Source organism: Macaca thibetana, chromosome 5 (genome assembly GCF_024542745.1).
Source record: "Macaca thibetana thibetana isolate TM-01 chromosome 5, ASM2454274v1, whole genome shotgun sequence".
NCBI classification, from domain to species: domain Eukaryota; kingdom Metazoa; phylum Chordata; class Mammalia; order Primates; family Cercopithecidae; genus Macaca; species Macaca thibetana.
This window is the reverse complement of record NC_065582.1, coordinates 122073450-122087629: the sequence shown is the minus strand read 5'-3', so window position 1 is coordinate 122087629 and position 14180 is coordinate 122073450. Positions and strand designations below refer to the sequence as shown.

The 14180-nt window shown below is 33.1% G+C and overlaps 1 long non-coding RNA gene across 1 annotated transcript; it reads right to left on the bottom strand.

Moving 5' to 3' along the window:
• Positions 1-6057: 6057 nt before the first annotated feature.
• Positions 6058-11290, bottom strand: LOC126955165 (uncharacterized). Its single transcript, XR_007725817.1, has 5 exons — positions 11265-11290; positions 10250-10291; positions 9258-9275; positions 8742-8783; positions 6058-6212 (listed from the first exon to the last, which is right to left on the bottom strand). It is a non-coding gene; the product is annotated as an uncharacterized LOC126955165 (long non-coding RNA).
• Positions 11291-14180: the final 2890 nt, after the last annotated feature.

Below are 14180 nucleotides of genomic sequence, written 5' to 3'. Positions count from 1 at the left end.
TGAACAGTTAGTTTATGGCACTTTGTTACAGCAGTCCTTGGAAACTAATAAAAGAAGGCATCAAGATTTTGGTTAGATTTTGTTAAAAAACTGGTTGAAATCTTGGCTCAAATTATTTAACAAATGAAGAACCAGAAAATCTTAGCTTTACTGAAATTATTGGAAGCAACTTTTGCAAATGGGAAGACATTGAAATATATTCTTCAAGAGAGAAATTTTTAAAATAATAAAAGCTCAAATAATGTACCAAATTTAATATGAAATTTTACAATTTCAATTTGGTGTATTTTAACATGAAGAATAAAGAGTTTAATGATTCTCAGCTAAATAAGTAAGCCTATAATTCAGGCCCGGGGTTATCATGGAACCACAGTCCCTTATCCAAAGGAAGAGGCCCTTCCTACCAGCAGAACCAACGAGCATTGCTCTACTGATGTATGAACACTCAGAGAAGCTGCAATGTGATCACTTCCATTGGGTTTACGTTCTGAATAACTGTCAGGTCTCAAGATCTGGGCAAGCCATCTTTTCAATCACATGAACATAGCCTGCAAATTAAGTCAGTACGGAAAAGAATAATAATGAGAGATGGACAAAAGAGTTAATGCCCACCTTCAAGCTCTTAAATACAACTGTATTTCACTCTTGTAATTTGTTATGACATAATTTTAAAAATTCCTTTCTTGTTTTTGTCAATTTGAGAGAAAGTTTATTTCTGTCACTTGGTACTATGAGAGCCCTTACAAAATCAAATCCAATTCATGTATGCCATGTTTCTATGCTAATAGATCTTTCACTACTTATAGCTACAGAACTTAAATTTTTGACAAAAATCTGAGACCAAGATTTTGAATTACACAATTTATGTTATAGTCAGTTTGCACTGCCATGACAAAATAGCATAATAAACTGGATGGCTTAAACAAGAGAAATTTGTTTCTGATAGTTCTGGAAGTTGGAAAGTCCAAGATCAGGGCACTGGTAGATTCAGTATCTGGTGAGAGTCGTTTTCCTGGTGTGCAGACAGTTGCCTTCTCGATGAATCCTCACAAAGCAGAGAGAAAGAGATCATCTCTGTGGTGTCTCTTATAAAGGCACTAATTCCATTCAGAGGTGCTTCACCCTCATGACCTAATTAACTCTCCGAAGCTTTTCCTCTAGATACAGTCACATTGGGGATTAGGTCTTAAACATATGAATGTAGAGGGGACACAAACATTCAGTAATAATGATTAAAATAACAGGAATTCAAAAACTTGGTAGGTCTTGTGAAAATTAGGAAAGTAGAACCCCAATTTCTAAGTATAATATATTGAAATAGATGGAAAAATTAGTGAACCCATCACTCCAAAATGTTTCTGAAATTCTTCACACTGCACCTGTTTTACATGATGAAATAATAAATTTTTTGTTTATCTTCATTAATGGTTACCTTAATTTCCCATTCTTTCTTGTTGCTTCACCATGACAAAGATTCAAGTTTAATGTCAACTGGAAATACAAATTACAACCAACCAACCAAGCAAACAGAAACCTAGAAAAGGCTTCCTTTAATGTATAGCAGAGTATATGACTGGTATCTTAGGATCCGAATATGGTCAGTGAACTTTGGTTCGTTGGGGAGAACAGGACTGCACATTGTATATTAAAAATACTGACATTAAAGTCAGGAGATTTTACACATGAATTTTTTTTTCTATAAGTCCTAATATCAGGTCACACTTGGATTTTTGTATACCTGAATGTCAACAATGGATTTGAAAGTACAGTGGAAGGGGGAGTCATGCAATCTTCAGTTCATGTTTTTTTCGCACCCATTATCTTACTCGTGTGAAATGAGGCAGTACAAAATAGTTTTTAGCCATAGTGAAAACAGAAACTTTCAGAAACATCTATAGATAGATATTTTAATTCTAATTATACATCCACATGTTTACAGACAAAGCATAGATGACTATCATTTCACCTATTCACCCTGAATAAATATTAAAAGGTATTTTTTAAGTACTTTTATTTTCTACCCAAGTGTAGTTGACTAAAAACTCTAGTGAGAGGCACGGAGAAATTGAAATTGCCTTTTTGAGCTAGGGAAAGTGGAAACAGCTAAGCTTGGTTTCAAAGTAAGATGGTAACAGGTAAACTTCTAAACCAAAGTGGTAGCTAAAATTTTAGAGATAAATAATTATTTCATGAGAAATGGTTAAACCAGAAGTGATTTCTGTTTGAGACTAATGATCATATCTCCAGGCAGAAAATTAATGACAGTAACACTGGAGTGATTTTTGATTTAAAAATATAAATATATTTATGACTGGTGAACACAATTCTGGTTCAAGCTATATAAAAATTAATGAGCCTTCTTACCTCCCAATTTCTAAATAAGAAGAAGTTTATGAATTCATATTCCCTGAATGAAGAGAAAAATCAAAGATCTATAGGATGGGTCCTATTATAACATCTTGTATCTTATCCTGGTTCTTACCCCATGAGTCTATAAGTTTTGGATATTTACTTGAAGAAAGGGAACTAACTGATCTTCTTACAGATATTTGAATCCATGCTCTTACCACAAATTCCTTGGAATGAATAATGTCTCCATGATCTGGTGTTCGTGTGGGGATTTCTTTGAGCCTAGTAATAGACGGTGTTGCCAACAGAGTTTGCCTCCTTTTTAGCCTAATGACAGACTAAGCCATTCATGGTAAGTTCCCAGTTTAGAGACTATAGTTTATTTTTATTTTTATTGATTGATTGAGACAGAATATTCAGAACACTGTTTTATGTATGTGTGTGTGTGTGTGTGTGTGTGGATAAAACACCCGATATTTTATGACTTAAAAATCTGAAGAAACCAATTTTTGGTGCTGCCCAGACTGGAGTGTAATGGCATGATTTTAGCTTCCTGAAAACTGTGTCTCCTGGGTTGAAGCGATTCTCCTTCCTCACTCTCCCAACTACCTGGTATTACAGGCACCTACCACCACGCCCAGCTAATTTTTGTATTTTTAGTAGACACGGGATTTCCCGTCTTAGCCAGGCTGGTCTCGAACTCCTGACCTCAGATAATCAATCAGCCTGCCTCGGCCTCCCAAACTGCTGAGATTACGTGAGCTACTGGGCCCAGCCCTAGTATATAGTTTAAATACGTATAAACTGAACTAATCCCCATATTGCCTCCCTGCTGTATGCAGTAAGGAGGTCAACAAAGACTGACTAGAAATCATTATCATGTCTTTTTCTATAGTAAAAGAATAAATCAAAAGCAGTATTGCCTCTATAGGGAAAATGCCATGAATATTAAAGACTAAAATAATACAAGTGTGGTGAATCATATTATAATATTATTCTGTTTTCTTATTTGGCCTTTGCAGATATATATTTTATGAAGATGCGGGAGCCTGCCTCCTCCATTAATTTCCTGCAGGCCCAGTAGTCTCAGTATTTTGACAGGCTTTCTCTAGATCAGAAAACAAGTTGTTTCTCCTTGTACTTCCTAACATAGAGAGAAGGCAGGGGACCCAATGCTAAATTGGTTTCTTCAGATTTTTAAGTCATAAAATATTGGGTGTTTTATACACACACACACACATAAAACAGTGTTCTGAATATTCTATCCATACATATAGAATACATTATCATTTTACATTCTTTCTATATATGTAGTAGAATACTAAAGTATGTAAATTTGGTAGAATACTGAGCATCTGGTGTCTATCTAGATGGTCTAGGCCATGGGGTGAGAAGCTTTTTCACTTGTGTGTTATGATCTGGTGGATCCAATGGGTCATTAAAGGATCATGGCAGATTGGTTGGTGTGGGGAGTTTGGAGTAAACCTTACCAGGTAAATCTCACCTGGGGCTTTGAAAATATTGGAACAAGTAACTATTTTTATTTAGAGAAATAGCTACTACTTCAGCTCTGAAGGACACCAGGTTACTGTGTTCCTGAGTTGATCTTTTAATGACTATTATCTATTTCTCCAGCCATAAACTTATGTATAACCAACCGGATTGGACTCAAACAGGTCCAGATGGCATAAGTAAACTGTATAATCAGGTTGATCAAACTCTAGTGTGCCCACAACTGCCACACTGTTGTTTCTCTCCGCAGCTCTGACTATGTCCTCATGGAAAATGTTCTACAAACCACTGACTATACATTAAAGACATTGGACAAGTTTACAAATGCCTTTTATGATCTGGCTGCTAGTGCCAGCCAGAAGTGAACAGTTCTACAAATCTTCACTAAAATGTGATTCAAAGTGTCATAAAAAATTAATGAAAACAAAATGTTACATACATTACACTATTAACAGGATTATGTAAATACTGGTGATGGAATAATGACAGAAAATATGGATTTTAATTTAATGTAAACAAATGTTATATGCAAAGACTCTTAAGATGATTATGTAAATACTGCTGAATAATGACAGAAAATAGGGATTTTGCCTTAAAGTGTAATTTATTGAAAAGGAAAAAGAAAACAATCTCTGTCACTGCATAAAATTATTTTAAATGATGGCACTTACAGAATTGACAATTCAAAGACCTTTTAAACAAAAAGTCCACTAGAGAAACTTAGTAAGGACCTTAATACCCTCTGATTAGGTGCCCTCCATATGGCATGATACAACTGAAATTTAGACAAGAAACTCTCTAGGAAAATTTAGCTTAAGAAAAAGAATGATATGCTATTAAGTAGATAACTCAAAAAGAACAATTTCCTTCAATATGGGATTTTACTATTCTAAAACAACAGTCAAGTCTTCAGATAAGATGGTTTTTTCATGAGAGGAGAAATTCAGAGAATGCACTTTTCAGTCATATCTGTAAATAGAAATAAATATGTGGTGAGTTATATCAAATATTTTTGAAGAAAAGAAAAGTTCTTATGATAGAACACATTTTACTATTTTCTCTTCATATTAGACAAGCTCACAATGTTATTTATGCTTTCCTGTTACTGACATACATATCCATCGCTCTTGGTTTTTAAACTGCAATGAAAATTTTATTACTAATTTTTTTTTTTGTTTTGTGGTATCGTTGAAGATATGGCAAGGCAATTAGTGTAAAAGGCTTTCACATAGGTTAGTGTTTGATCATTTTCCTTGGTTTAATGTATTAGAAGGGAAGTTTCCGCTACTGGAAAAGGAAACACACACATACACACACACATACACACACATACACACACACATACACAGTTAGAAGCTCCAATGTAGTGGATGAAAATAATTAAACTTACAGACCTTTTCAACTGGTGTTGACAGACTAAAACTTTATTTCACTATGTGACTTGTTAAGGGTGTCTATTTGACCATAAAAAATAAGATCAATGGTTAGATACATAATTTCCAAACTTACCGAGGGCCCTAACTGTGGAGTTCCTGAGAATTTAGTTAATTCTTCTGAAATCACGAAAATTGTTAAAATCATGTGATTAAAGGAAGTCAGCAATAAAAGTTTGCTAAATCAAGAAAAATACACTTCTACCTATTCAGTGTTTATTTTGCCCAAAATATGCTTAACAAAGATTACTGCATTTGATCACCCTAGGGATTATAATAAATAAAGATTATTATAAAATTTCAAGTAAGCAAAAAGGTCAGGATTTGAATTTTGGACTACTGAACACCAAAATATGTGCTATATTACCTACCCAGTGTTTTTATATTTATCACTGGTATAACCAGGAAGAAGTCACTAAAGATTAGTAAAAGCTCATAAAGGATATTGTTGAATTACATGTCAGAAGCCTTTATATTTTTAACTTGAAGTTATTTTCTACTCTCATTAGAATAAGTATCACTTATAGAATATATAATACTGCTCCACATGTTACTAAGAAATTGATAATATTAGCTACAGCTGCCAGAAAATATTATCAATTTTCCATTTCAGAACATATTAGTCCTTTACAGCAGGCATTGATTTGCCATGTTTAATCTAAATCTGTTCTTATGGTATGTTCTCCAAGCTATTTTATTTGATTAGTTTGGTACACATTAGTTTGATTACTACATCAACATGTAGTAATTTAAATGAACTTACCACCACTGTAGCATGGCGTTAGTTTTTTCCTAATTCTCAGGAGCGGTGGGATTGGAGATGTCGGAAAATGGTGGGAAAGGAATATACTGCACGATTTGTGGATAGTACCAAACAGCATAGGGGTAGGCAGCAAGTTGGCTGAGCTGCTGGAAAGGCTAGAGGGAAAAACATTTGTAAAGCAACAGTGTATGAGCAATTGCTGTTTTCAATCCCAGAAAAATATCAATACATTTCATTCATTTCCAAGATGCCTGTTAGCATCATAAAAAATGATTACTCTGTGAGGGAAAAGAATAAATCAAAATCTTCTATGGTGAACCATGTTGAAGAAACTTTCAGAAGGTGCTCTTTTAAGAAACCTGAGGGGCAATGAATAAATCACTTTTTTAAGGACACCATTTAAGACTGAACTCCAAGAACCCACATTACTCACAGGTCCACTTTATCAGACTCCAGAAGAGACTAGTAGCATACATTTCATTATTATTTACTTTATAAACTCATGGGTATTTTTGCTATTTAGATCTATAATTTTCCTTAAAGCCACTTGGGTCAAAGTACAGGCCCTGCACTCAGGGTCAGCACAGCTGTCTTTCAGAAATGCCAGGAACAGAAAAAAATAATAATAATAATTCTTTAATTCCTAGGCCAGTGTTCTTTTCAAGCACTAGAGTTTTGGGGCCAAAACTATTTTCCTTTCTATAATTTTGGAATAGTTGCCTCTGTTAATTCATAATGAGATTACACTTAATTTTTTCTATGTACTAACAATTGAATTGCACATAGAAACAGTTGCATATAATTCTCTACATATTCAGGTGGAAGTTCTTTGCTGGAATTAGGAAAAACTTTAAAAGCATTTAAAATTTTGCTATGGACACCTGCCTATGTAAAGATCAAAACAAATATAATATCTGGAACTTTTTAAGATAAAATAAGGTAACTACCTCAAGACAGAACCAGCCCTGTTCTTAATAGAGAGACAGAGAGAGAGAGAAAGAGAAAGAGAGAGAGAGAGAAGAGTGAGACAGAGACAGAGACAGAGACAAGAGAAATAAGTTTCTATGATTTGAATGTGTTTCCCAAAGATCATGTGTTGGAAACTTAACATCCAATGCAAACTGATGAGAAGTGGGACCTTGAAGAAGTGATTAGTTCACAAGGGCTCTGTTCTCACAATTTAATTAATGCTATTATCACAAGAGTGGGCTCATTGTTGCAAGGGTGAGCTTGTTTTGACTGAGTTTGACCCTCCTTGTGTATTCTTTTTGGCTCTTTCACCATGGGATGATGCAACAAGAAGGCCCTCGCTTGACAGATACTGGCCCTTCTATCTTGGACTTACAGTTTCCACAACTGGTAACCAAATAAATTTCTGTTCATTATAAATTACTCAGTCTGTGATAGTCTGCTACAGCAGCGCAAAACAAACTAAGGCACTAGTTTAGTAACTTACATCCAACTGAACACGAGGATAGGTCAAATTATTGCTACCCCAAACCCTCATTAATATGAAAAATGCATATATAGTTGTCACAATCTTTTTAAAAATAATTACATTGACTTGATGGGTCATGTCTGTAATCCCAGCACTTTGGGAGGCCAAGGTGAACGGATCACTGGAGGTCAGGAGTTTGAGACTAGCCTGGCCAACATGGGGAAAATCTGTCTCTACTAAGAATACAAAAATTAGCTGGGCGTTGTGATGCGTGCCGGTAATCCCATCTACTTTGGGATGCTAAGGGATGAGGATCGCTAGAACCCAAGATGCAAAGGTTGCAGTGAACCGAGATTGCGCCACTGCACTCCAGCTCAGCAACAGAGTGAGAATCTGTCTCATAATAATAATAATAATAATAATAATTATTATTATTATTATTATTTACATGGGAAGTTAGGACCAATTAATTCTTTGCAGCCCAAATGAAGAGAATGCTTGCCTTTATTTTCCTTTTACTTTATTTTCCTTTTACTTTGTAAAGTGATTACACAATTTCATAATAAAAGAAAAAAAAAAAGCCCGGGCACGGTGGCTCACGCTTGTAATCCCAGCACTTTGGGAGGCTGAGGCAGGAGAATGGCGTGAACCCGGGAGGCGGAGCTTGCATTGAGCCGAGATCACGCCACTGTGCTCCAGCCTGGGCTACAGAGCCAAACTCCGTCACAAAAAAAGAAAAACAAACAAACAAACAAACAAAAACTGAGGGTAAAATTTGATGTGCTATGAGGAACTAAAAGTTTCTTTCTCTAGTTGCATTCATACGAAGGATGTTCCATGGCTTTCTTTACATAGTTTTTTTTTTTTTTTTTTTTTTAATTAGTATGTTGTATATAAATTGAATCATTAATGGACTAGAGCCACTGAATTAAACATATAGTTATTATCTTTAAATGTGAAGACACGACATATCACTGTAAACATTAAGACATGGGAGTTTTGGAGGAGGAAATAAATTGATAGACACATATTATTTTCTCCACAAATGAGAAACCAAAGTCCAAGAGAATATACAATGTGCTCAAGGCCATATGCTTAGAAGCTGTCAGAACTGAGATTTAAGTTGGGAGTTAGAAATGTTTGAGAAGAAAAAAAATCTCTTCAAGAGTAGGGGGCTATTTAAGAGCAAACATATTTAAGCTTAACAAAATGCTATTGTTTTGTAATATATTAAGCAAGATATTACCACTTGGACATGGCTGTTTTCATTCATTCTGTGAATTTGTTCCTGCATAAAAGGAAACACATTCTAAATTACTTAGACATCTTCTGGTATAACACATTTATCTTACATTGCACCGGAAGTGTACACAACATCATTCATGAAATTTAGAATAGACCGTATTCTATGCCAAAATTAGTAAAAAATGTCAAAGCACTTTTTATTTTCTAACATTAGAAAAAGAAATTAGCCAAAGGCTAAGCTCACTATAGCTTGGAAAAATAAACAATTAGTAAGGTTCATATTCTGAGGATAAATAATAACCTACCGCTTCTCTAGGACTATGTGTTTTTCTATTTATGGCTATTTATTAATTATTTAAATTTTATCTTTTGCGACTTTTAAGTAAAATATTACCAGGTAGGGTTGGTAGAACACTCTCTCTCAGAATATATTTATGTTAAAAAAGAAGCATGCATTATAAAAATATAACACGTGAAGGAAATACTAAAATATTTTAGATTTAATAAATAATCTCACCTGGGCATGGGCAGCTTGCTAGGGAGGAGAAAACATTCTGTTTTAGTATTTTCATTTTATTTACTCACGAATAAGAAACATTTGCTGGGTACCTTCATTTGTTCAGGGACAATGTTAAATACTGGAGACAACACTGTAAAATATTACAAAATCTCTCAGGAGGACCAGTTGGTTCTAACAGTTATGGAGGTTACATACTAGCCATATCATATATATGGTACTAAAATATATTATTCAGGTAATTTTCTAGATCAATAATGATGAATTCTATTGGGGCACTGATATGTTTAAATTTATTTGGATACTATTTTAAACACAAGTTACCTGAAAATGGAAACAAGAGTAACAGTTAGGGTCCAAATTAAATTCATTATTGATTTTCATCTTCCTCTATTGATAACGATTAAAAATGCTAGCATGTAATTTTGCTAAATTAAAACAAAGCATTTCCCAAAGTCTTCATTATGTCAAATTTGCTCATAGTAACTGAAAGGTTTTTATTGTCCTCCCTAAAGAAAGACTTATATGTTACTCAAAAGGGTTGAAACCAATGAAAAGCAGATTATGTGAGTTTTGACAGAAGCAAATCTGATGTTTAGCATTCCTGTTTCCTTTCTCAGAGTCTATACTGTTCCTTAAATGGAAAGTTTATTTGACATATCTGTGATTTCACAGGTAAGCATATTTATGAAATTCTCAACCAGAATGTATCATCAGGGAGGTTAAAAGTGAATTTGTGGTAGAATGTACTCACTTTCTCCCTGGTTAGTAATTACGGATAAGATATACAACTTTAGTCCAGAAATAAAGAGAACGAGCATTGCCAGCAAATATGCAGGCAATCATACAAATAATATGCCAATTATTGGTCAAGGTTAGAATAAATAATTTCTTAATAAAAATAAAAATATATTTAGAAGTGGCCTCAATTTAAAATTTCTTTTAATTCTATAGTAGAATATGGTTTTGTATTATAATGAATAAAATATTACCAGCTGAAGTTGGTTGTATTCGTTCATTCTACGAAACTGTTCCTATTTAAAAAGAAAAATATTCTCAATTGCTTGGATGTCATTCAATCCAACCCCATCACTTTCATATGATGAAACAAGAATCTTACAATGCTCTTCCCCAAGGGTAGAGAATGAGGAACTATTAAACCTGAGTGCCATTTCTACCCCAAATAATTTGGACCTCTTCCATTATTCCCTTTTAAAAACATTTTAAAAAGCAACTTCTTGAATTTAAATTATAATTCTGTCTGATATAAATTAGTAACAGCTAATTTTAGTACAATATATCAGAATTATTAAGAAAATTAAAACTTTTTTATTTGCTGACTGTGAAGATTTAACTTTGGCCAAATTAGATTAGAATATTAAATGGACAGGGAAAAATAATTTTTCAAATGTTATCCAACATTTATTTATAGTTTACTCTGTGTCATGGATTGCATTAATTGCTTTACATCATCTAATATTTATTATTATTGCCATTTTGGGGTTTAGTTATAGACTTATACTGGGAAAGTGAACGGTTCAACATCACATATGTGTGGGTAGAGCTATGAGTCAAACTCAAGTGTAACCAAATCTACAAACTGCCACTTAAATACTATGTTATGTAGATTCAAAAGGAGACTATAAAATACAAATATTCAAGTGAAACTGTGAATTAGATACCCAGGATAAAAAAAGTTACTAGTTTTATTTTTAGAGGGGAATAAGAAAGCATCTAGATCCCATCAGACTACTTACAATAAAGTCTAGCAGATATTGAAAAGGATAAATAATTTATCAATACAACATTCTCACTCTTTCCTTGGTATATTTGCCTTTGATAAATCTTTAATGCCACTTTTTCAGATGGCATTGGTATAGTATGTCTTCCCTTGGGGTGTGTGTGTGTGTGTGTGTGTGTGTGTGTGTCTGTATATGTGAAAGTAAGTGCATTTTAATTTATCCTGGAAAATATTAATATATTTTAAATTTAGCAAACATATCTTACCGCAGACTTACTGAGAGAATTTTCCTTTAAAAAAATAAAAATATGCATAGTTTTAATTTCAGGACATTAATTTACATTTAAAGTTAAAATATGAATCTACAAAACTATTACTAAACAATTACAGTAAATTGATTTTCATTATAAATTCCCCAAAAGCTGAGACAAGATTAATAATTTAAAGCACATATTATAATCACATTGCTTTTCCTTTTCTCACTGCTTTAACCACTACATTGCTCCGAATGTTGGGGGTGGAGGTGAAGTAATGATTTGTATTCAATTAACAGAAATCCCACTTAACTGAGTTGGTTTTATTTTGGTAACTTGCATGAAGGTCTTCTCCCAAAGTCAAAGGAAAAACAACACCACTTTTTATGTAGTACGACTTTTGTTCTCAAGATTAACACAGGGCAAAGTGTGGGGAGTAGTTAAAGGAGACCAACGTCTGATTAACCTAGAATTGGTTAAATTCTAAATGGTTTATGAAATGTTTACTTCATTGGCTTATAAGCATTGTAACTGTTAGAATTTTTAACGATAAGATTGAGTTTTAACAAAATCTGTGAAGGACAAAGTAATTGGTTAAAAAATAATAATTTGGACATCACAGATGGCCAGATAAAATTGTTTGCCCAGAAATAATGTCAATTTGTCTCTGACAAAAAATTGCTTTCTTACTTCTTTTGGATAGCTACTCACATACTAAAACTAGAATAGTGCCACATATACACTGCCTTGTACAATCAGACCTTATGGGATATGTAATCCTCACAGTACAAGTTTTCATAATGTTTTAAATTAATTGGGACTCAGAATTAATATCAAAATTATTTACCTCACTTGATGAACTGATGCTAGATTCCGTCTTCTAAAATAAAGAAAACTAGTGTCAACTATACCCTCGGATTTTTAGAATTTGAAGGAAACTAGTTCCATACCATCATGGTGAAATGCTTACCATGGTAACATTGTAATTGAATTAATGGTATGGGAAAATTCAGGCATACTATATTGTATTTTCTTGGAGTGTCAATTTTACTTGAAAATTTATGGCTGTAGGTTTAATAACTTATCTGGGAACATAAAAACTTAAAAGCGATAGTTTTTAATTTAGGAAAACAAACACAAGTTTATCACTGAGTAGAATGCAAATTTTACATAGATTTTTGTGACACAAATGAAACCTCTAAGAAAGAACCGTATTTAGCTGGGTACCTATAACCCTGGGTTAAACATCTATTCTCATCTGCCCTTGGGGTTTCTTTGATGTGAATAAAATGGAAACATTAAATACAATACACAACCTTAAGATGAAACTAAAATTAATTTAGCTTTAAAAATATTTACTTTGAAATATTTATTTTTTATTCAAAGTCCTTTATGTTTATATTTATATATACATATAATTTTACTTCCCAAGTACATACATATTTTAACAGATTAATTTTAATATTCAACAGACTTTATCTCTGGAGATGGTTGATTAACCATATGCAATAAGTCAGCATTTAAAAAATATATTTGTAAATAGTGTAGCTCACTGATCCTAGGTAATTGCTGCAATAGATTCTTTCTGTCCAAGGAGAGGAAGAGGGACATGGGTTGACAAACTATTAGGTTGGTGCAAAAGTAGTAAAAGTAATTGACGTTTTTGCCATTACTTTGTAAAAACTGCAATTACTTTTGCACCAACCTAATAGTATTTCCATTATTTTTAATGGCAAACAAGCACAATAACTTTTGCACTAACCTATACCTATTGGGTAGTACGCCCACTACCTGTGTCTGATATACTCATGTAAAAATCTTACACGCATACATTTGTATCTAAAATTAAAAAGTAATCTCATGCCCTGGGATGTCAGAGCCAGCGTTCTGTGGGACTCTCATTTTAAACATCCATGCACCTTTTGTTTTTATTTTGTATTTAAATGAATAAGCAATCTTTTTACTAATTATTGTTTAAATGGCTTAAATTCCATCTTCCAATTTCAACTTTATATAGCACAACATTGTACATTCTTGAGTATAATATTTCTGTTTGAGAAGTCCAATAAGTTAAAATTAGAATAGAATTAATTTAAAATTAAGATGTTAACATTTTAAAATTCAGTGTCTTATTCTGCTTAATTTCAGAAGACACTCTTCTTAAAATGAAGCATACTGCATATACTATGTGTGATACATAAGTGTAGAGTTCACTAGAATGAACGGGTCTTACCTCAGACTCTGCCATAACATGGTTCTTAGAAAGAAAAGATAATTAATTTCATTTTTCATGGCAAATAGTCAAATACAAAAGTAATGATTACCAAATAAAATGGATGTCAAAGAAAATAGAAAAAGACAATATCAAAGTAATAAGAAAAACTAAAAAGCCTGCCTACCTTATCTCTGAGCTAACTGAACCTGCATTTTGAAATTTAAATAAAACGTTTTGGATTCTTCTATGTTGTAGTAAATCAGTGAAAGCAAGTTTACATTTTCCTTTATCCAGCATGACTTTTTGTTTTCCCTCTTTTAATACTTAGCTTCTGGACACTGAGCAGAACACTGCACCGAAGCTCATGAAGTAAATACAACTGGGCTAAACGAGAGCACTAATTCACTAGCATCCTGCCAAGACAATCAGTCAGTCAGTTATGAAAGATTGTTAAGAAGATTTATATTTTATCTCATAAAGTTTGAGCACCTGCTGTCTCAATACCAATTCTACTAAAAAACTAGTAGACAATCCAAATCAAAGACGTTACGTTTAAAGAAAATAATGGAGTATGACTATGTAAATATTCTTGAGCCAGATATTGTATTACTTCATATAATACCCTTGATAAAGCATTCATTTAATTTTGGTGATAAATATGAACACATAATTGCATTTATTTGTTTATTTGCTATTTCATTCATTCACATTAA